Source organism: Saimiri boliviensis, chromosome 2, assembly GCF_048565385.1.
Source record: "Saimiri boliviensis isolate mSaiBol1 chromosome 2, mSaiBol1.pri, whole genome shotgun sequence".
In the NCBI taxonomy this organism is placed as follows: Eukaryota; Metazoa; Chordata; class Mammalia; order Primates; family Cebidae; genus Saimiri; species Saimiri boliviensis.
The window spans coordinates 102,467,053-102,490,136 of record NC_133450.1 but is presented as its reverse complement, the minus strand read 5'-3'; the positions used below and the strand labels follow the sequence as shown (position 1 = coordinate 102,490,136).

General features: G+C 33.1%; 1 long non-coding RNA gene across 5 annotated transcripts in view; it reads left to right on the top strand.

Moving 5' to 3' along the window:
* LOC141583629 (uncharacterized) overlaps window positions 1–23,084 on the top strand; it is a 766,076-nt gene that overhangs the window by 702,748 nt on the left and 40,244 nt on the right. For all 5 annotated transcript variants that reach the window (XR_012516335.1, XR_012516336.1, XR_012516337.1 and 2 more), the window contains one exon: window positions 21,348–21,561. This is a non-coding gene — a long non-coding RNA (uncharacterized LOC141583629). The remainder of the gene's footprint in view (window positions 1–21,347; window positions 21,562–23,084) is intronic.

Here is a 23,084-nt window from a genome sequence, read left to right as displayed (position 1 = left end):
TGGGACTTATTCCTTGTATTATACTTTTTACCCAAATGACTACTGTAATTGCTAGGCAGTCTTTTAGGCATCTCAAAATTTGCATGTCCAAAGAAAAACTCTCAATACTCCTCTCAAATCTGCTCTTTTCACAGTCTCCCCAACTCAGTACATGCCAACTCCGTTATACCAGTTGTTCAGGCTCCAAAGTTCTCTGGGAACCTGGAGAATTTCAGTAGTATTCAAAGTGATTTCCATTCTCCACCATTGCCCTCCTAAAGACTCTTCTCCAGGCAGCACTGAGGATGATCCTTAGAAACATAAATCAAATGTTAACACTATTGCTCAACACCTTCCAACAGCTTAGTATGGCATTCAGAGAAAAAGCTAAAGTCCTCATAAAACTATATATAATCTGATGGTTTTTCTTCTGTTACTATCATCTGCTTCACTTTAGCCACATTGACTTCCTTGCTTTACTTGAGTAGACCAAGCGCATTTTCCCCAAAATCTCCACGGTTCAAAACTTCTCCTCCTACAGGTTCCTACTCGTGTCACCTAATCAGAGAGGCCTTTCGTGAATATGATGTATAACATATTCCTTGAATATACCTCTCCATAGTTCTTTCATCTCTTTAGTAATGTCATTGTACATAATACTAGTTGACAAATACAATTTTTATTTGTTTGTTGTCTTTCCTTTCTCTCTAAATTATAAGCTTTATGAAGAGAAGGAATTTTCCACTTTTTTTTTTTTTTAACCTCTATAGTTACAAGACCTCTGAGAGGGTTTGAGCTGTAGTTGGCTCTCAACTTTTATTTGTTGAGTGAATGGAAGAAGATAGATGAAAGAAGATAGTTCTAGTTCAGTTCAAGTGACTGAATCAATGAGTCAGAGGTAGGAAAGGAGGTTCTTCTAAATGAAACCTGAAACATGAGTAATTTGGGTAATCAATGGAAACCAATGGGAGCAGAGTGGTGCCCTCTCCCCATCCCCACTGTTATACATTATAGCCCTTTACTGTTGCTAGAATTGAGTTACAAATGTGAGTGTGTATTTTTCAGGGACAAACACACACACACACACACACACACACACACACAATTCACAATGTCAGTGGGATAAAATATATGAGAGCCTTGTGAAAAGGACAACAAATTTTGGCTTAAAGATGGAGAAAATGTTTTTCTTGGGGCCTCAAAAAATAGGATATTATGTAAAAAACAGCCTCAAAAATCTAATTACAGTAAATATAGCAATATTACTGTTTTATTTATTATGACTATGGTTTTATATGTAGCAAGAATGCAGTGTTTTCAAGATATTTTATGTTTTATAGTTTTTGATTTTTTAAAAAGTGTTCTTGATAATTCATCTGAATTAAAAATTGATCATTCAATAGACAAATATTAAAGAGGAAACCAGTGGTTAATGACAATTGAATGTCCTACAAAACCTCTTATAATTTTCAAAAATTGTAATTTAAAAATAAATCTTCTTTTATAATATCTCTATATTCCCCACATCAAAATGCTGCAATCAACTCATTGTATCATTATGAAAACTGGATTAAAATCCATCTATCTTTTTTATTAGAATTCTAAAGTGTTTCTCAAATCAAGGAAAATTTAATAAATCTTTTCAGGACCTAATAAAAGAACAGAAGATTTATATATCTAATAAAAATGCATTCCGTTCTGATAGTTTTATTTAATTTGTTTTCATATGTCTTCTTACTGCCTATTAGATATCATTTTGTTTCTCAAAATTCAGAGTGAAAATCGCTTCTAAAATAATTTTTATGGAAAAAAATATAGATTACTCAGGTATTCCATATGGCTATCCTTTAAAAAATGTGACTTGCACAATCAGAGGACATCAGGGGAAGGACTTATTGGCTATTGAACTTCAGATCAATTTGGTGATTTTAACACCGTTTTTTCATAACTCATACAAATTTCCTCTAGAGAGTTTCAGAGAATGAAGAAGAGTTAAAATAAAGTATTTTGAAATGCATTTGAAATTCATTTCTGTAGCTAGACTACAGAATCCAAACCTCCACTTCTTTTTGTTTTTAATAGCAAAGAGGCTACCTTAATGATGAATATTTCATAGCATGTCAAATTGTGTGATAATCCTTCTTTTCTCAAGGATAAATAAGTGTAGGTCTCATTTAAAAGCTCTTTTGAGTATTTATAGCTCATCAATTAAGAATTGAGCAATTAAAAAGGAGTCTGTAAGGTTAACCATTTGCTGATAATTAGAATGCAACTATTCCAAACATAAGCATCTGAGGATTTGGATAACGGGGTGGCTTTGTTTCATGAAGATAACATTGAATGATGATGGTAATATTAATTTCCTTTAACAAAGTATGTCCTTCCTTTGAGGACCAGAAGAGAGGTTTTAAAACTGATATGGAGCACAAAATAAATGAGAATTCAGCACTGGCATCAGCTTTCTTAAGCCACATGAGTACTGCACTACAACATTTACCAAGAGCACTATGCAATGACTACCCCAGCAGCAGACTAGAAACCTTTACACTAGACTCTCTCCCGATTAACTAATTATGTGACCTTGCACAATCTCCTTAAGCCTTTGGAAGCTTTTTTTTTTTTTTTTTTTTTGTAAAATACCAGGAACTTTCACCAAGAAACTCTTTTCTGGTTTAATACCGTCCTTTGTTTCAGAAATAATATACATGAAGTTTTCTTATTGTGTTTAATCTCTAAAATATATACAAAATTATACATTGTTGTTAACATGAATGGTTTGCACATATTCTAAGCTCAAATCATCATAGGACTGTTTGGCTTTCCAAAATATAAATATTTGTAATAAACCCTTAAAACTCATAAATCTAACAAAACAATACTTTATCTAATAAATTATAGAATTTCCTTATTTTTTACTAATATCTACATACTGTAGTAAGTTTCAAGACGGCAATAGAAAATCCAAAATAGGTGGGCCATATGATGCTTTATCTCCTGATAATAAGAATGCTTTGAATTTAGCACAGTTTATACTATTTAAATGTTTCTTTCTTCATCAGCAAATTTTACATCTGAGGGAATATATACTTTTTCCATAATATTTATAACTGCCTTTTTCTAAAGACAATCTTAACTCAGAGTTTATGTATTAACTTCACAACTGCCTGCTTTGTCTTATCATTATATTCTTGACAGCTCATAAATATGACCCAGTGGTAGATTAAGATTGCAGTGATTAAATTTGTTTATATTAGTTGCACAAATAAAATCTGCTGGCACATAGAAAAGCACTTCCATCACTGTATCAGTGTGCTCTGATGATCAGTGGTTTAAAAAAAAGTATAAGGAATAAACAAAATGATATTATATTAAAAGAAGAATTAGACATCTTTTAAACTCAATTTGACTTTCCAGTATGATAGGGAATAAATGAAGGTTAGAGAACCAGATGGACAAACAGATTGAAAGACATGTTAAATAAAACATATCTATGGACAGGGACAGTGTCTCAAACCTGTAATCCCAGCACTTTGGGAGGCCAAGACAGGCAGGTCACAAAGTCAGGGGTTCGTTACCAGCCTTGCCAACATAATGAAACCCCGTCTCTACTAAAAAAATACAAAAATTAGCTGGGCATGATGGCAGGCACCTAAAATCCCAGCTATTTGGGAGGCTGAGGCGGGAGAATTGCTTGAAACCAGAAGACAGAGGCTGCAGTGAGCCGAGATCATGCCACTGCACTCCACTCCACTCCAGGTGACAGTACGAGACTCCGTCTCAAAAAAAAAAAAAAAAAAAAAAAAAAAAAAAAAAAAAAATGTCTACAAGTATTTAGTATTTACACATGTCTACTCTTCAATGATTATAAAGTAATCAAAGTTTATCTTTTCCAGTATTAGTCTTGTAACTTAATACCTTTTCGTGACCACATTATTTCTTTACAGCAGTGAACGAAACAGACAAAAATACCCTGCTTCATGTTTGAGGGTGAGGGGTAACAGACAGCATAAAATAACCAAGATAGCCTTACCATTCTCCTCAGCCTGACTAAACTTTGGACAGGCTTATTCTTCTATCAAGGCCCCCAAATGCCCTTTATCCCAGGTCCTTACAGAATCTAGATGACCTAACCACTGAGGTCCCTCCATTCTTTTGTCTTAAAACATACGCTGTAGAAACTTGTAATTGCAAACTCTTCATCTGCTCCTTTTAAATATAAATATTCTCATAGCCTTTTGCCATTTTTACAACTCAGGGCTATCTTTTTTTGAAATGTAGTTTTTTTACACTATGAAATGTAATCGTCAAGGAATACCGTGCCTCTAGCTCCTTTTCTCTTTGGGAGGGTAGAGGCCGACTTAAGTGAGTACCTCGGTCCAAGTTGTAATACTACCTCATAGCATGAAAAAATTTTAAAGGTTTACTTTTTCTTACAGTAATGTCAATTAGCAAACATAGAGGGCCTTTGATTTCTCTCACTCCAGCTCTTAAAAACGCTCCAGTCCTCTGTTCCAGGAAAATTGAGTTCTGACTGTCCTTTTGGTATCTCTCCCTTATGGCAATAGCCTTAAATGAAGTCATTTTTACCTGTTTAACTTTACTGCAATTTTTGCTTTTACAAATACTATATGTAGCTTTGTCAAAAGAAAACCTGTGGGGGAAAAAAATAAGCAGGGTTTAAGGCACTGGTGCTGAGATGTAAGTCTTCACAATTTTAAGAAGAGTGGTCAGTATAATCTTCAAGGAAAAGGAAACATTTGAGAAAATACTTGAAGGTGAACAACAATTCCTGTGGAAGGATCCTGCCAGACAGAGGAAACAGTGGATTCAAAAACCTTGAGATGTGAATGAAGATGTGTAAGATGACAGTGTTTTCATACTGAAGTGACAAGGGCAGAGAAATGCAATATAAAATTATGGTGACTACAGGTGCCAGTAATACAGGACCTTGCAGGCCATTGTAAGGATTTCTGCTTTTTCCTTAAGATAGAATAAAAAGTTGTTGTGGAAGACTTTGAGCAGGAACAGGTCATGATCTGAATTTTGTTTTAAAGGGGCCACTGCTGTATCAAAAACAGACATTCAGAGATAAGAGTAGAGAAGCAAGGAAATCAGTTAGAAGAATATTGCAATAATTGAGAGAAAGAGAGAAAGAAAATGGTTCTTGAGCCAAGGTAGCATGGAGATGTTAGAAAGTGGCAGCATTCTTGGTGTATTTTGAGTTTAATTTGAATAGAGAGTCAATATCATTTCCTAAGAGATGGAGATGTAAGAATAGATGTGTCAAACGTGGATTTAAGTGTTGTTACTGTTCTGTTTTGTTTCTTTGTATTTGTTTGGTTGAGTTTGATGTTTTATTTTTGTTCATTCCTCATTGAAGCATCATGTTCCCATTAACTGAGATGGTCAATTTGGGGAGAAAGTTCAGACGTTCAGTTCAGAGTGTGTTAAGTTAAAATATTTATTAAACAACTTGAGGTGCACAGCATAAATGAGTAATATAAGCATTGATTTCAAAATGTTAGTTATGAGAATCAAAAGAGGTTTCACATGAATACTTGTGTATTCGAACTCTTTCTACTTTGTCTTTGGCAGATTAACAAGCTCAAGAATTTCTCCTATTTGAGCCCAAACAGATGCACACTGTCCCATAGTGTTCATTTCATTTAGCTCACTGCTTGCTATTTAACTTTCCTAAGCTTTGATTCCCTTGTCTTTAATTGTGAACTGCTGTACAAATACATTTTATGACTCAGAAGGGACATTACGTCTCCTAGTATCATTACATATCAATCATTCTTGGAAGCTGCAAAATGATTACAGATGTGTAATGGTTACCATATTATCTGGCATGCAAATGTAATCCAGCGTAAATGATGGAATGAGTATAATGAATGAATATGTAACAAATTTCTGAGCATACACCCATCAGGTTATTCCCAGTCCATATTTTCAAACTGGGTAATATTAAAATCTTAGAACGTTTTCCTGCTTCCTTATAAATTTGTTATAAAACATAGTAAGTAGGGGAAACTAACTCTAAATTCCCAAATGGCACTTACTTTGTTCTTTAAAGCCAATTGTCTGTGAAAAATGTAAGATAAGCCATTGATCTATAGTGAAATGAAGGGGTTCAGTTTCAGTCTTCTGCATAAGGCTAGCCAGTTATCCCAGCACCACTTATCGAATATGGAGTCCTTTCCCCATTGCTTGTTTTTGTCGATTTTGTGGAAAATCAGATTGTCGTAAGTATTTGGCCTTATTTGGGGGCTCTCTCTTCTGTTGCATTGCTCTGTGTCTTCGTTTTCGTACCAGTAACATGCTGTTTAAGTTGCTATAGCTTTGTAGTACAGTTTGAATTCAGGTACTGCCATGCCTTCAGGTTTGTTCTTTTTGCTTTGGATTGCTTGGGCTATTTGGTATCTTTTTAACTTCCATTTGAAATGTAAAGCAATTTTTCATTCTAATTCTTTGGAGAATGTCACTAGTAGTTTGACAGGTATAGCATTAAATCTGTAAATTATCTTAGGCAGGATGGCCATTTTAACAAGATTGATTTTTCTTGTTTAAGAACATGAACCGTTTTTCTGCTTGTTTTTATTATCTCTGATTTATTTGAGTAGTGTTTTGTAATTCTCATTGCCCAGGTCTTTTGCTTCCTTGGTTAGCTTTATTCCTAGGTATTTTATTTTGTTTTATTTTATTTTTTTTGTGGCTATTGTGAATGGGATTGTGTGCTTGATTTGACTGTCAGCTTGGGCACTGTTGGTGTACTGGAATGCTAGTGATTTTTATACATTGATTCTGTATCCTGAAACTTTGCTGAAATTGTTTATCAAATCTAGGAGCTTTTGGGCAGATACTACAGGGTTTTCTAGGTATAGAATTATATCATTTGCAAACAGGGATACTTTTGACTTCCTCTCTTCCTACTTGAATGCCTCTATTTCTTTCTCTTGCCTGATTGCTCTGGCTGGACTTTCAGTGCTAGGTATGAGTGATGAAAGTAGGCATCTTTGTCTTGTTCTGGTTTTCAAGGTGAATGCTTCCAGCTTTTGCCCCATTCTGCATGATATTGGCTGTGGGTTTTTCATAGATGGGCTCTTATTATTTTGAAGTGTATTCCTTCAATGACTAATTTATTGAGGGTTTTTAAACATGAAGGAATGTTGTATTCTATTGAAAGCCTTTTCTGCATCTGTAGAGATAATCACATGGTCTTTGTTTAGTTCTGTTTATGTGGTGAATCACATTTATTGATTTGTGTATATTGAACCAACATTGCATGCCAGGGATAAAGTTTACTTAATCATGGCGGATTAGTTTTTGATGTCTCACCAGATTTGCTTTGTTAGTATTTCGTTGAATATTTTTGCATCTATGTTCATCAGAGATATTGGCCTGAAGACTCTGTGTGTGTGTGTGTGTGTGTGTGTGTGTGTGTGTGTGTGTGTGTGTATGTGTGTGTGTGTGTGTGTGTGTGTGTGTGTCTGTGTGTGTTGTGTCTCCCAGGTGTTGGTATCAGGATGACAGTGGCTTTATAGAATTAGTTTAGGAGGAGTCCCAGCTCCTCAACTTTTTTGTAATACTTTCAGTAGGCATGGTACCAGCTCTTCTTTATACATTTGGTAGAATTTGGCTGCAAATGTGTCTGGTCCAGGGCTTTATCCACACCAGTGGTAGACTAGATAAAGAGAATGCAGTACATATACACCATGGAATACTAAGTCCTTTTCAGCAACAGTAGAGCTGAAGGTTATTATCCTAAGCAAACTAACACAGGAACAGACAACCAAACACCGCATGTTCTCACTTATAAGTGGAATCTAAATATTGAGGACAAATGGACACAAAGAAGGGAATAATAAACACTAGGGCCTACATGAAGATAGAGGGTGGAAGGAGGGTGAGGATTGAGAAACAAATGATCAGATACTCTGCTTGTTACTTGGGTGACAAAATAATCTGTACATCAACTTCCATAACATGCAGTTTACCTTATATAGTCTATACAGCTCTACCTAAAACATTGCTAATAACTAAGTGCATTGATGAACACATAATAGTGTGTTTAAAAGAGTAATAGGATTAACTCACTCCTTTGAATCTGAAGTCCAGAAACAGATAGAAACCAAATAAATGTTGTAGCAAATATGAAAGAAATAATCCATTAGGCAGACCTGGATGTGACTTTTATAGTTATTTAACTTATCCTAAGTTTTGGAAAGTTACTTAACTTCATAAGCTTTGGTTTCCTCATCTCTAAGGTGGATATATCAGTTTTAACTTCTACACTGAATTCTTTTAATTTTAGCTGAGATACTATGTGTAAAGTGCTCAGGGTAGTAAGTATTCAGTAAACTAGTATTGTTTACCTTGCCTTCTTTACCAGCATAAAGATACAGAACATGGAGTTTAGATTTAGACCACCTGGATCAAATTCCTGGTCCTTGATGTACTAGCTTAATGACCTTTGGACAAATTGCTTAAACTTTCTATGCCTTAGTGTCCTCCTCATGTGTAAACAAACTACATCTGCAGGGATTAAATAAGTTAATACATATAAATACTTTTAAAATTTGATTTACGTTAAGGAATAATAAGATTATGTCTTCTCTTCCTTATGCTTCATCTACTACTTATTACTATCATCATCATCATCATAATCATCATCAGAATCAGTTTTGTAGAAAGAACAGCTATACTTAATGTCTCGTATTTCTCATCTCTTTGACCCAGTACTATCTAGCTTTAGCTCTCCTCTCTCAACACTTTCTTGTTCATTCTTGTTAAGATATTGTCCTCTTGTAAAACCCAATGGCCTCTCTTCAGTTTTTATTTTGGTCAAATTTCATTATCCCCCTGCTTTTATTAACTCTTTTCTTCCTTTACTTAATTCCACCTCTGGTTTTCTTTATACCTCTTGTTCCTTCTACATTATAAGGCATATATTTTCTACACTCACTGTCTTTCCTACATACAATGATGGGATTAGTCAAGGACTATGTGATTAGCCCTTTTCGTCTTCGCTCTGAACATTATTACTGGGAAATCCCAGCTACGACTGTGGCCCCATCATCTAACATACAAGTCATTACTATAAGCCTTGTTTCTGGTCTCATCATAAATGACAAAACCTCAGTGACGCATTTTTATATTCCCTAGATGGAGTAGGCCTCATAGTAGTGCACATTCCTGTTAGCATTTTGACAGTGTATACTTATTTAAGAAAATTCAAGTACTTTTCTCAAATTATAACTTTATTATCCTGTTTTCACACTAGCTTGTAAGCTATATGGGATTCAAACTCTGTTTAATTCACCAGTACATCACAATAACCTCATTTCTGACATTCAGGTATGGTTGTTAACTGCACTGAACTGAATCTGAGTTCTGTAAGTGAATATCCACAACCATTTGCAAATATCAACCAGAATGTCCCAAAGGCCCCAGAAGCATAAATTCTGAAAGCAGGTATTATGTACCTTTTTTTGGTCTCAGTATATTCCCATGGAATTACTGCTTGTGCAATTATTTAGGTGCAAGAAATTTCCTTTGCAACATATCCAAGAAATTTTCTTAAAGTTACAGCTTAAGTAATAAATTTTGGAGTGAACCTAATTTTCTAGAAGTATTGAATGAATGACGGATACTGCCAATTTTTCCTTCATATGTAGCTTCATACGTTGAAAGGTTTTCCCATTGATATGCTGTGAATAATCTTTTCATCAACATTAATGGATTAGTCATTGAAGGCAGAGATAGTTTATCTTTAGCGTATTTTTGAATATGAAGCAGGGAACCATAGAAAAGGAGATCCATTTCTTTTTAACAACGATCAAATTATAATAAAATAGAAACTGTTTAGAGAAGCATTGCGAGCTCTTAGACTTCCCTGGCTTCTAAGGTCAATCCACTAGAGTTTTAACTCATCCTTATCTACTACATGAAAAGTAAGCAGCATCCTCAAGTCATCTGTCAACAAATGTGGGACTTCAACTTCTGAAACATCTGCTACAAGCATTATTAGGTCTCCATGTTTCTTTGTAACCTTGCCCAAATATGCCCCGAATGCAGGTTGAAGAAAAGATATTCCGTTGTGTTACTTGAAATATCTCCAAGCTGTGTCTGCTCTTTGGTATAGAATTTGATTATCATGACCCTTATGTATGTTTATAGTTTTACTTACTCTAACTATTTTTCTCTTATTAACGATATATCCATTTCTAAAAGCTTGTATAGCTCTTCCACGGGAAATTTCCTTTTTACTGTCATTGTCATCTTTCTCAAAGGATGAAATTTCCTTTCATCCCCTGCTGTGTATTCAAACATACATAAAATATATACCTCCTCTGCCATCTAAGAGTAGGATGCTGTTTTAATAGAAGGATTATTCATATTATAGCAAGTATGTAAAATGTCAGAGCTTCAAGTTACATATAGTGCAAAAACCAGCAATATCAATCAATGGGAGATTAAGTTCATTCTAAAAATCTATTATTTATATTATAATTACAAGGAAGTTTTTGTACCTAAATAATCAAACAAGCAAACATCAAAATGAGGGAAAAGTATTCAATCAAATGACAGCCATTTTTAGGAACGTAATCAAAAGGATAGAAAATAAATAAAATCTTCATTTGTTTTTCTTTGAAAGATAATTTTACCAATGGTCACAGAATCCAAGAAACACATTCGTAACAAAAATGGCATGAATCTAGATTTTAGATTTTCAACTTTATAGAGGTAATGGTGTTGGATTATTTCCATTTTTATAATAAAGACTGCTTTAAATTTACATACATAAGTAAATTTATGTATATGTATACTTATATAATTATATATACATTTATAAAATAAACATTTGGATGGTTAAATTTTATTTATTAAATGCACTGCATATATCTGGTGCTTTTTATATCACTTCAACTCATTTTAGTCTGAAATACATTTTGATCTAGGCTAAAAAAAGAAATTCAGGTTAATTTAATATATATTATTTCAAATTTTGGAATTAAGAAGAGGTGAACCTTAAAGTTTTAATATTTACATTGATTATTTTTTAAATTTTCTGCTAAAAACTCATTGCTGTGTTCTTTCACTCAGCCTCCTGTCTCTCAGGGTTCTCTTTACTGCCAACATCAGCATGTTTTCGGGATGCTATTATCTTGCAAAACTAAGGCATTTGGGATTTACTAGAAAATAAAAATAAGTTTGAACTTGTTCATATTCACCTGCTGTTTTCAAGATGAAAGCACTCAGGAAAGCAATTTGGAACTGCATAAGACTTTTTCTTTTTTTAACTTAAAGAAATTATTATATTTAATGAAAGTATGTCAGCTCAATTTTGCACCAGAGAGAAAACTTCTAAGCTTTAAACGGTCATGTCTTGGTGGAAGCCTAAACCTTTTTATGCTCCTATTTTTTTAACCTACCAATCATATATATGTTTAATTGAAGAAGAAAGCAACAGTGTGTACAATATATTTTAACTTTTCTCTGTCCTGAGACTTCATAATTTTGGTAGGTGGTTTCTAGGGAGTGTACACCACTTCTAATTCTACTGTGAACACATATTCCCCTCAAAATGATATGGTTTGTAGGCCAGGAAAATGAAAAATATGTGTGTGTGTGTGTGTGTGTGTGTGTGTGTGTGTGTTTCACACACACATTTTTCATTTTATATATATATATACACACACACACATACACATACATGTACACACATACATGGTTATGTGTATATGTATATATGGTACATATGTGCATATGATTTTACTGACATAAGGATAATGTACATATGATTATGTACATATAATGATTATAAGGACATTCATATGTACATATGTACATATGCAAATAATCATTATATGCATAATTTTATTATATGTACAGATACATATAATGATTAAAATGAGTATATACATATAATGATAAAATATGTATTATTTTATATATTTATATCATGTACAAAATTAATATATGTTTATATAATCATTATATATATGTAAAATGATTAGAGTTACATCAAAATGAGGGAAAAGTATTCAACCAAATGACAGCCATTTTTAGGAACATAATCAAAAGGAAAGAAAATAAATAAAATCTTCATTTGTTTTTCTTTGGAAGATAAGTTTACCAACGGTCACAAAATCCAAGAAACACATTCAGTCCAAGCCAACAACAAACCAGCTACCAGCAGTTCCTGAATTACATACTGTTAGAATTAGTCTTGGTTTTAGTTGAGTTTTATATTTGATTGGCACTGGGAGTTCATGTAAAACATGAGTCTTCTATTCAGCAAGTTCTGGGCTCAAACCCATGTTTGGCTTCTTATGAGCTGTTTGATAGTGGACAAGATACTTCTCTGAGATTTGCTGTATTAATCTGTAAAAATAAGATAATGACATGTTTTATAGAACTATTGTGAAGGTCAGATAACTGAGTTGAGAAGTGTCTGGCATAGTGTAGGTGCATAATAGATTTTTTTCTGTTTATTTTCCTTACACATGTTTATGCATATAACATATACTTTCTTTTTGGAAAGATCTCACAATCTCCTCTTTTTGCATCTTAATAGTAATAGTTTTATTGTACCAGAAATACTTTAGCAGAAAATTGGGTTTGAAGGGCAGCTACTTAGGTACTGGAGTGGTGGAATTACAGTGATTACAAAAGACACCTCATTTACTTAGCATTTCCTTCTAGGGTTGTATTATGCCTCTTCTAAAACCCCTCTTGCATGTACACTTAAGACAAATGGATATCATCTCAAATTCTTCTCCTAGGTTCCTACTTTCTCCCCTATCAAACTATGATTTGCAAATATTTTCTTTCATTCTGTAGGTTACCTTTTATTTTGTTGATTATTTCTTTTGCTGGGCTTTCTAGTCGTTGTGCTAAGAACATCAAGAACTTTTCCCTTGTGTTTTGTTCTAAGAGTTTTATGATTTCAGGTCTTACATTTAGATTTTTTATCCTTTTTGGGTTGATTTTTGTGTATGGTATAAGATAATGTGTAAGATATGGTCTGATAAGTGGTTAATATCCAAAATATATAAGGAACTCATGCTACCCAATAGCAAAAAAATTTATTTTTTAAATGGGCAAGTGATCTAAATAGGCATTTTTCTAAAGAAAATATGAAAAATGTCTAACAGCTATCTGATAAAGTGCTCAAAATCACTAATCATCAGGAAAATGCAATCATAAACCATAATGAGATATCACCTCACACGTTTAGATAGCTATTATCAAAGAAGAAAGAACACAAGTGGTCAAGAAGATGTGGAGAAAAGGGAACCCTTGTATGCTGTTGGTAGAAATGTAAATTGGTACAACCATTATGGAAAATAGTATATAGGTTCCTCAAAATATTAAAAACAGAACTTCCATATGACCCAGAAGTCCCTCTATACCCAAAGTAAATAATCACCTCATAAAGAGATCTCTGCTTCCATATTTATTGCAGCAGTATTCACAATAGTGAAAGATATGGAAATCATCTAAGCGTCAGTTGATGGATAAACACTAGGTGAAATCAGCCAGACACAAAGAAACAAATACTGTGTGATCTCACATATTCATACAACCTAAAAACAAATCAGATACATAAAAACAAACAGTGGAAATGTAACTAACTAGGGATAGGAAGGGGAAGAAAATGAGAAGTGGGTACAAATTTGCAGTTGTTAGAATGAATATGTCTAGAGATCTAATATACAACATGAGCACTAGAGTTAATATTGTATACTGAAAAGTTGCTGAGAGAGTGTATTTTAAGTGCTCTTACAACTTGCACACACACAGGTAACTATGGAAGGTGATTGATAGGTTAATTTGTTTAACTGTAGTAATCATTTCACTGTATACATGTATACCAAAACAGTATGTTGTACATCTTTAATAAATATTTTAAAATATCAAACTCTGAGTGTAGCTTTGCCTAATGAATGAAATGGATAATGGATAAGACGTTGTGACCCTTTATACTCCTTAAAACTTTTATACTTCATATTTACCAATCTGTTTTTTAGTCACTATTTTCAGGACCAAATATTTTTCTGGCTTATATTTTTGTGGTACTTGGCCACAGGTTGCCAGATATACTCATTTAGGAAGAAGGAAATCAAGATAGGCTTCTTAGTCCATTCTCACACTGCCATAGGAAACTTCCTAGGACTGGGTAATTTATGAAGAAAAGAGTTTTAATTGACTCAGTTTCTCGGGCTGTACAGGAAGCATAGCTGAGAGGCCTCAGGAAACTTAGAATCATGGTGGAAGGTGAAGGGAAAGCAAGCACATCTTATCAAGGCTCGGCAGGAGAGAGAATGAGCAAACGGAGAGGTGTTAAACACTTTCAAGCAACCAGATCTCATGAGAGCTCACTCTACCATGAGAGCAGCAAGGGGAAAATCTGGCCCCATGATCCCATCATCTCCCACCTGGTCCCTCCCCCAACACTGGGGATCACAATTCAGCATAAGATATTGGTGGGGACACAGAGCCAAACCATATCAACAGGCAAATGAAAAACTGTAATTGACAAAGAAGAACTAGAAAGTTTTCATGGAGTAAAAACTGACAAGATTCCTTTGCATATGTTTTAGCAAAGTAACAAATATTGAGTGACCGAGGTTTATTTATATATTCTGAAAATAATTTTCATCTTTCAAGGAAAAAAAGCCCTATAAATTTAGAAATGTTAATCCTTTTATACAAAATTAGAAACATTTAAAAAATACTAGGAATCACTCTACCATTCAATCTCATTAATTTGTCTCTCTAAAGAATTTATAGTCCTAGTTATGAGAAATGTAAAGAAGTTAGAAAATGTTAGCTCTTCACATTTCAATATCCGTGATTGATTTCATGACATTATACTGTTTAAACAAGTCCTCTCAAAGAAAAAAAAAAAACCAACTTTTGAAGCCTTTCCTCAAAGAATATCTTTAAAGAAATTAAAAATAGAAAAGACAGTGAAAACTGGAATTTCTCTTATTGAAAGAGGAAAGGATTTTAGAGAGTTTGTCCCTTGTTCCTGTACCACCTGGAGTCATTTCTGGGCCCTCAGATGACTTAAACGCTAGGATTTCAGAAGGCAGGCTAAGATAAAGCAAACTCTCACTAGTCTTAGAGGCAGTCTACTTATCTAAACAGTTTTCTGTACAGTAAAAGAGAGCTGCTGTCTTTAGTCCTTTGCATATCTTGGTCCATACGTCAATGCCAGGCCTGGCTTTTAGTTTCTATATTCTAACAAGGCCAAAGATAGTAGTCTAGTAAACGTGTCTTCTGTGTGTATATTCAGGCACCTGATTTGCAGCAGCTTCTGTTATGGATTTTGTATTTCAGCCACACATATGGCACAGCTGTACAAGAACTGTATTGCTGCTTGGCATATTGCTCATGGCTCACAGGTAATCAATACATATATACTATATATGTATATATATATATATATATATATATATATATATATATATATATATGTGTGTGTATATATATATATATATGTTGGGAGCTCTTCTATTCAAGACATTGCCCAATTTGGTTTTCCCTTTGAAGACTGAATCTTGATGAGATACATATTTCAAAACCACTATATTGCTTAACCACAAGAAAACACTTTGCTTCCCGTGGAGTCCTGCATAAAAGATGTGAAATACAAATGTGAGAAAATTCAGCCCAGACTATTGCAAATGTTTCATTTCATTCATGTACATTCCAAACAAATGTATAAGGAAAATTTAATTATTTCAATTTGTCACATCATTTGGTGTATGTTGTTTAGTTGAGAAATTCTGAAAGGCTTTTCAGATTTTTCACTTATCTTTAAAAAATTGTTTTGTGTCTCATGCTACTTCATAAGCATGATTTGAATCAAGTCACAACACATCCATGATTTTCTAAGTAGACCTTTATGAATGAAACAACTTTTTATTTTGTGTACCTTTTGTGTTTCTTAAAATATATCCACCTCCTTTTAAGAAATGAAAATTCCTTGAACTTACATATGTAAGTTCATATGTAAGAATACATATGTAACAATAGTTTTATGTGGCAATATGTAATTTATATTAAAATACTGCCCAGCGCAGTGTCTCATGCCTGTAATTCCAGTGCTTTGGGAGGTCAAGGCAGGCAGATCATGAGGTCAAGAGATTGAGACCGTCCTGGCCAACATGGTGAAACCCCATCTCTACTAAAAATACAAAAATTCACTGGGCATGGTGGCACTTGCCTGTAATCCCAGCTACTCAGGAGGCTGAGGCAGGAAAATTGCTTCAACACAGGCGGCAGACGTTGCAGTGACCTGAGATCACACCATTGCACTCCATCCTGGTGGCAGAGCAAGACTCTGTCTCAAAAGGAAAAAAAAAAAAAAAGATACTATACAGTGTATTTTCTCACTAATTAACGAAATGAACAATGAACTGGATTTGAAAAATACATTATTACTAGAAGCCACACAGCCAAAATTTATATACATGTAAATAAAATATTAAGTTGAAACAATCATTTGTCAAATTCTACTTTAAAGTAATTGTTTAATTATTAGGTTTTCAAAATTTTTATGAAATTATTTGTTCCTCATAGGGGAAATATTTGTATTTTCTTTTTTAAAACTCTTTTAAACTTGTTCTCTGGCATATTTTTATTTTATTTTATTTTATTTTTTAATTTTAAATTACAGGGTACATGTGTAGGATGTGCAGGTTTGTTACAAAGATAAAGGCATGCCATGGTGGTTTGGTGCATCTATCAACCCATCACCTAGGCATTAGGCTTGCCATGCATTAGGTATTTTTCCTGATGCTCTCCCCACCCCATTCCACCATCCCCCAACAATTTTAACTTTTGAGAAGTCAATTAGCAATTAGGGAGAATTTATTTTTTACATAAATTCTTGGCTGCAATATTAATTTCTTAACTATCATGAATAGTGCTACAATAAACATGGGAATGCCCTTTTAATTGGGGAGAGATGATGTCTCATTCTGGTTTTAATTTACATTTCTCTGATGATTAGTGATTTTGAGAATTTTTTATGTACCTGTTGGCCATTTGTATGTCTTCATTTGAGAAATGTCTATTTGAATCTTTTGCCTACTTTTAACTAGATTTTTTTTTTTGCTATTGAGTTCTTTTATACATTCTGATTATTAATACCTTATCAGATGAATATTTTGTGAACATTTTCTTCCATTCTCTGGGTTGTGTCTTCATTTTGTTATTTCCTTTGCTGTGCAGAATCCTTTTAGCTTGATATAATCCATTTATCTAGCTTCGTTTTGTGTATTTGCTTTTGAGGACTTACTTTAAAAATATTTTCCCAGACGAATATCCTGGAACATTTTCCCAATATTTTCTTTCAGTAATTTCAGGTCTTAGATTTAATTATTTAAATCATTTTGATTTGAATTTTTATATGGTGATGGATAGGGGTCTAAATTCATTTTTCTTCATATGACTATTCTTTTCCTGTTGTATATTCTTGGTGCCTTTATCAAGAGTGTGTGGACTATAAATCCATGAATTTGTTTCTGGGTGCTCTGTTTCATTAACTTATGTGTCTGTTTTCATTCCAGTACCATGCTGTTTTGATTATTATAGTTTTCTGGTATATTTTGAGATCAGATAATGTGATGTCTCCAGCTTTGTTCTTTTTGCTCAGGATTGCTTTGTCTATTTGGGTTTGTGTGTGTGTGGGTGTGTGTGGTTCCCATATAAATTTTGTAATTGTTGTTTTTCTATTTTTCTGAATAATGGTATTTGATAGATATTTTGTTGAATCTTAAATCGCTTTGTGTAGTATTGCCATTTTAACAATATGAATTCTTCCAGTCAATGACCATGTATTATATTTTTCATGTGTCCTCTTCAATTTCATTCATCAGTGTTTCATAGTTTTTCATGTATAGAGCTTTCAATTCTTTGATTAAATTGATTCCTAGGTATTTTATGTTCTTTATAGATATTATAAATGGGATTACTTTCTTGAATTATTTTATGGATTGTTTTGCTGTTGGCATATATACATTGTACTTATTTTTTATGTTGATTGTGTACCTAGTGACATTACTGAATTGATTTATTAAGTGAGTTCTGTTTTTTGGTTGAGCTTCTAAAAATAATATCATGTAATCTGTCAACAAAACTAATTGGACCTTTTTCTTTCCAATTTGGATGTCCCTTAAATTAATTTCCCTTGCCTAATTGATCTGTCCAGGACTTCTAGTACTGTATTGAATACAAACAGTAATAGGGGATATATTTGTTCCAGATCTTAGGGGAAAGGCTTTCAATTTGTCCTTGTTCAATATGATGTTTGCTGTGGGTTTGTCATATATGGCCTTTGTTATTTTGAGATATTTTCTTCTATACCCAGTTTGTATAAGGTTTTTATCATGAAAGTATATTACATATTATCAAATGCATTTTCAGAATCCATTGAAATGATCCTATGGTGTTTGTTCTTAGTTCTGTTAATGTGATGCATCATGCTTATAGATTTGCATATGCTAAATCTTCCTTGCATCTCTGGGATGGATCCTACTTGATCATAATGAATGATCTTTTTAATGTATTATTGAATTCAGTTTGCTAGTATTGTGTTGACAGTTTTTGCATCTATGTTCATCAGTGATATTAGCCTATAGTTTTCTTTTTTGGTTGTGTCCTTGTCAGTTTTGGTACCAGGGTAATGTTGGCGTCATAGAATGAGTTTGAAATATTCCCTCCTCTTTAGTTGTTTTGACATTTGAGTGGAAGTGGTATTATTTCTTCTCAAATATTTGATAGAATTCATTGGTAAAGTCATTAGGCTCTGAGCCTTTCTTTGATGGGAGACTTTTTATTATGGTTTCAATCTCATTATGTTTACTGACTTGTTGAACTTTTTTTTCATTTCTTCATAGTTCAATCTTGGTAAGTTATATCTGTCCAGAAATTTATCCATTTCTTCTAGGTTTTCTAATTTGTTCAGACATAGTTGTTTGTAGTAGTTTCCAACAATTATTTGTATTTCTGTGATTTCAGTTATTATGTCTCCTTTTTCTTTTCTATATTTATTTATTGTGGCCTTCTCTCTTTTTTTTATTCTTAGTCTAGTTACAGGTTTGTTGCTTTTTTTGTCTTTTCATAAAAACAACTTTTCATTTTCTGTATCTTCTTTATTTCTTTTTGGTCTTAATTTCAATTATTTCTGCTGGAATCTTTATTCTTTATTTCCTTTTACTAATTTGTGATTTTATTTTTTTCTTGTTTTTCTAGTTATTTTAGATGCATTGTTAGGTTGTTGTTTATTTGAAGTCTTTCTGTTTTGATATGGGCATTTATTGATATAAACTTCCCTGTTAGTATGGCTTTTGCTATATCCTATAGATTTTAATATGCTGTATATCCATTTTCATTTGTTTCAAGAATTTCTTTTTAATTTTCTTCTTAATTTCTTCATTGTTCATTGGTGATTCTGGAGCAAGTTGCTTAATTTCCAAGTGCTTGAGTATTTTCTGAGTTTATTCTTATTATTGATTTCTAGTCCATTGTGGTCAGAAAATTATTTGCTATAATTTCTATTTTTTGGAATTTGTTTAAACTTGTTTTGTGACCTATATTAACTTGTTAAATTGACCAGATTTTTGCAAATGCATCATATGTTTATTGGTCTGCATATGGTATCACACTCAAAATAAAAATTACAATTATTAAGTGGTTACAAGTACATAATTTTGTTTAAATGATACCTTGGGAATAGCTAACATTAATTACAGATGTATTAAAATATCTAATTATATACTGTATTTCAACCACACATTCTTTCTCCTTTATCTCTGCATTTCTAATAGTGAAAACTACATCTTTTCAGCCATTCAACCTTAGAGACACTGAGTTACTTTCTCTTCCTCTTACTACCTCTACATATTTAATTATCAGTCCTGCATTCTCTACAAATTTTTCTTTCTATTTTTAATATAATATTGTTCTTCTTATCTCTTCTTTTAGTGATTACATCAACTGACTGTTAATCTTCTTCCACATATAACTTGTTTTCTCCTCTATTGCTAAGTGAATTTCTTAAGGCAAAACCATGATTATAGTCAGACGCTGGATCATAAATGTATTCTCGATTCTTTATGGCCAACAGAATAACATAAATTATATAACAGATCATAATCTAGTCTGAATCACCTCTCCTATCATGTCTGTGGAATTTTAACAAACTCTTCACTTACATTTTCACAATTAAGCACTGTTATTCTTTCACCTAGGTCTTGGCCACTTATATCGTGACTATATACCTTCAACTTGGAATACTCTTCCTTTCATCTCCAATATCAATATGTAACCTATTCTTGAAGGGGCAACTGACATTCAGCTTCATATTTTAAGTTTTGTTCTCTACTTTAGCCAAAAAATATTGATCTGCTATACTTTATCAGCAATATAGAATATATCAAAATATACCATGTCTTAACTATCTGTATGCGCGTCTTATCTCCATGCAGTAAGCTATAAAATCCTCAAGCATAGAAAACATGCTTCATTTATCCTTGCACCCTTATCTAGCAGAATTTCTGACAGATACTTGTAGAATATTTATTGAATTGAATTATTTGATGACATATAAAATGTCCAAACTAGCACATTACCTTTAATAATTCTTTCTCACCTGTGGTAACTCCACGTAGTTACAAGTGACCTGACTCTCTATCCTCACACCTTAGAGAATATTTCCTGAACTAACTCATTCCATTTAACTGAAATTTGCTTTATTTACTTCAGGTAGCTGCCCATGCACTCTTCTTCAAAATCTCCTTGAATTTGTTGCTTTCTATTTCTCTTTCATTCCCAAAATTTTCATGGAAGTTTATCTTTTAATCAGAAAAACTTTCTTTGGCTTCTCTTAACCATTTTTTTTTATTCCTTTGTATACAGACACACGCACACACGCACGCACACACGTACGCACGCACTACTGTGGGACTTGGCAGTTAAGGCTCGGCCAGTTAATTACTATTGTTATTGTGGTGCTGACTATTGTATTTTTATGACTGGGTATTTTAGGTATTGCACATTTCTTAATAGCAGTAAGAGTCAGAAGGAAATGTATGCACTGATTATTAATTTTACTAAGAGTTAAATCCAAAAATTAAAATTAAATTTATTGCAGAAAAAGCAAGCAAGTTTTTTTAGGACAAAATAATAAAGATAAAGTATTGTTTCATATTCAATCATCATGGTATTTTTCCCTCAATTTTTTCCATGTTAGAACTCTTGTGTATTTTGCTCACATATTGCCAATGTGATCTTCAATATTTCCTTCTTTAGTTAAAATACTTCACTTTCTCTTTTTTTTTTATTTTTAGGATGTATTTATATCAAAGAAAAACAAGCACGCTTAGTGTCATTCAAACAGAGATTTGAAGAAGTGGTTCTGCCTGATGCTTTGCATCCTTCATATTCTGTTTCATCCTAGAACAAAAAGGAAGAAGTAAAGGAAGTTGTTAAGAAGTTGGAAACGCAATTGTGCAGTGAAGAAATCAGACAACTTATGAGCAAATCCCCCTGGTTATATACAAAGTAAGTTTCTGATTACTATATAATAGAGTCTTCAAATTAGTTTGATAATCTCCAAGACAAAGAGAAAAGATATTTTACATTATCCTTACCACTACTTCCATAGTTGGCCAGAATATTAGGTGAATGTCTTTATAAATGTGGAAGAGGAGGTGGCCATATGGGTCTGTTGAGCCATGTAAATGACTAGAGGATATGCCCAGTGGCAAATACGTTTTGATTCAATATTTCTGTGCTGAACACACAAAGTAAGATGTGAACAACTGGGGCGTGAGGACTGCTCAATAAAAGGGTAGTAATTTGTGAAGTCTAATGTAGGCAGACAAATAAGTATCAGGGAACCTAGAAGAAATAACTGGTTATAGACAAATAGAAATGTCAAGAAATTCACCCAAACCATAACTGACCAAGTAACACTCAGATAAGAGAAGACACAGAGAAAGAGGAAGAGGTCAGTACTTAATGAGGAGAAATTTGAAGGCATGTCCAAAGCAGCAGGTAAATAAGGTGGAATGGAGTGAAAATTTTTCAAACGACTAAAGGCTAGAAGCGTTAAATCAAAGAAAAATCAAAATTTTATATTTGAAGTGTGGAGACTAGGAAAGGAAGAAAGGATAAACATAGAAAGAGTGTAAAATAACAATATCGAGTGGAAAAGGAAAAAATATGCAAGTGACTAATTATTGCTGCTTTTGGTAAGATGATAGAGAAAGCAAATAAATATGAGTTATTTATGTAGCTCACCAAATTGAGATATATAATTTCCACTAATCCCTTTTTAACATTCAGTAATATCTAAGAAGGCAAGGTTAGACGCAGCAGGTGAGTATTAAAACATTAAAGAAACACACATAAACATGCACAAATAAAACTCCTGGGTTGCTTTTACTACATAGTAATATACAAAAACAATGCCTTCAAATAGGAAAAGAGAAAAAACAAAACGAAAAAGAGAAAGATGATGACATTTTGGAATCTAAAGACTAGAAACAAATGTTTGAAAAATTGTCAATGTAGAGGAAATGCTTTGTACAAAGACGTCTTTTATGGGATGTGTAGCAATTATCACAGAGAAGCAAAACGAAAGCAACATCAGGATAGGAAAGGGAGACTGTGACCACGAGGTTGAGTAACAAGGGAAAAATCTAAGGAATTAGTAAATATTTAATACAGAAAACCACCTAAGGGAGGAGAAAGAATAAGGAATTTAAATAAGCAAACAGTTAAAGAAAACCAACATAAAAAAAGATTATGACATGACACAAATGCATTGTGTACCTTTGTGCAGTCCTGAGACAAGGTATGTATAAGTTATACATAATTTGGTTATAGCTGATTTACAGTGTTTCACCTCAATAACTCCATGAGTGACAGAAATTTGAAAATGCTATCCCTTTGGGATATTTTAGTGAGGCATGATGAAGTAAAAAGGCTGAGGTTTGCAATCATATCTGATTTAGCCATGCTACATCTATTTGAGCTGAGGGTGGATGGCACAGTAAACGTAATGGAAAGAAAACAAGGGA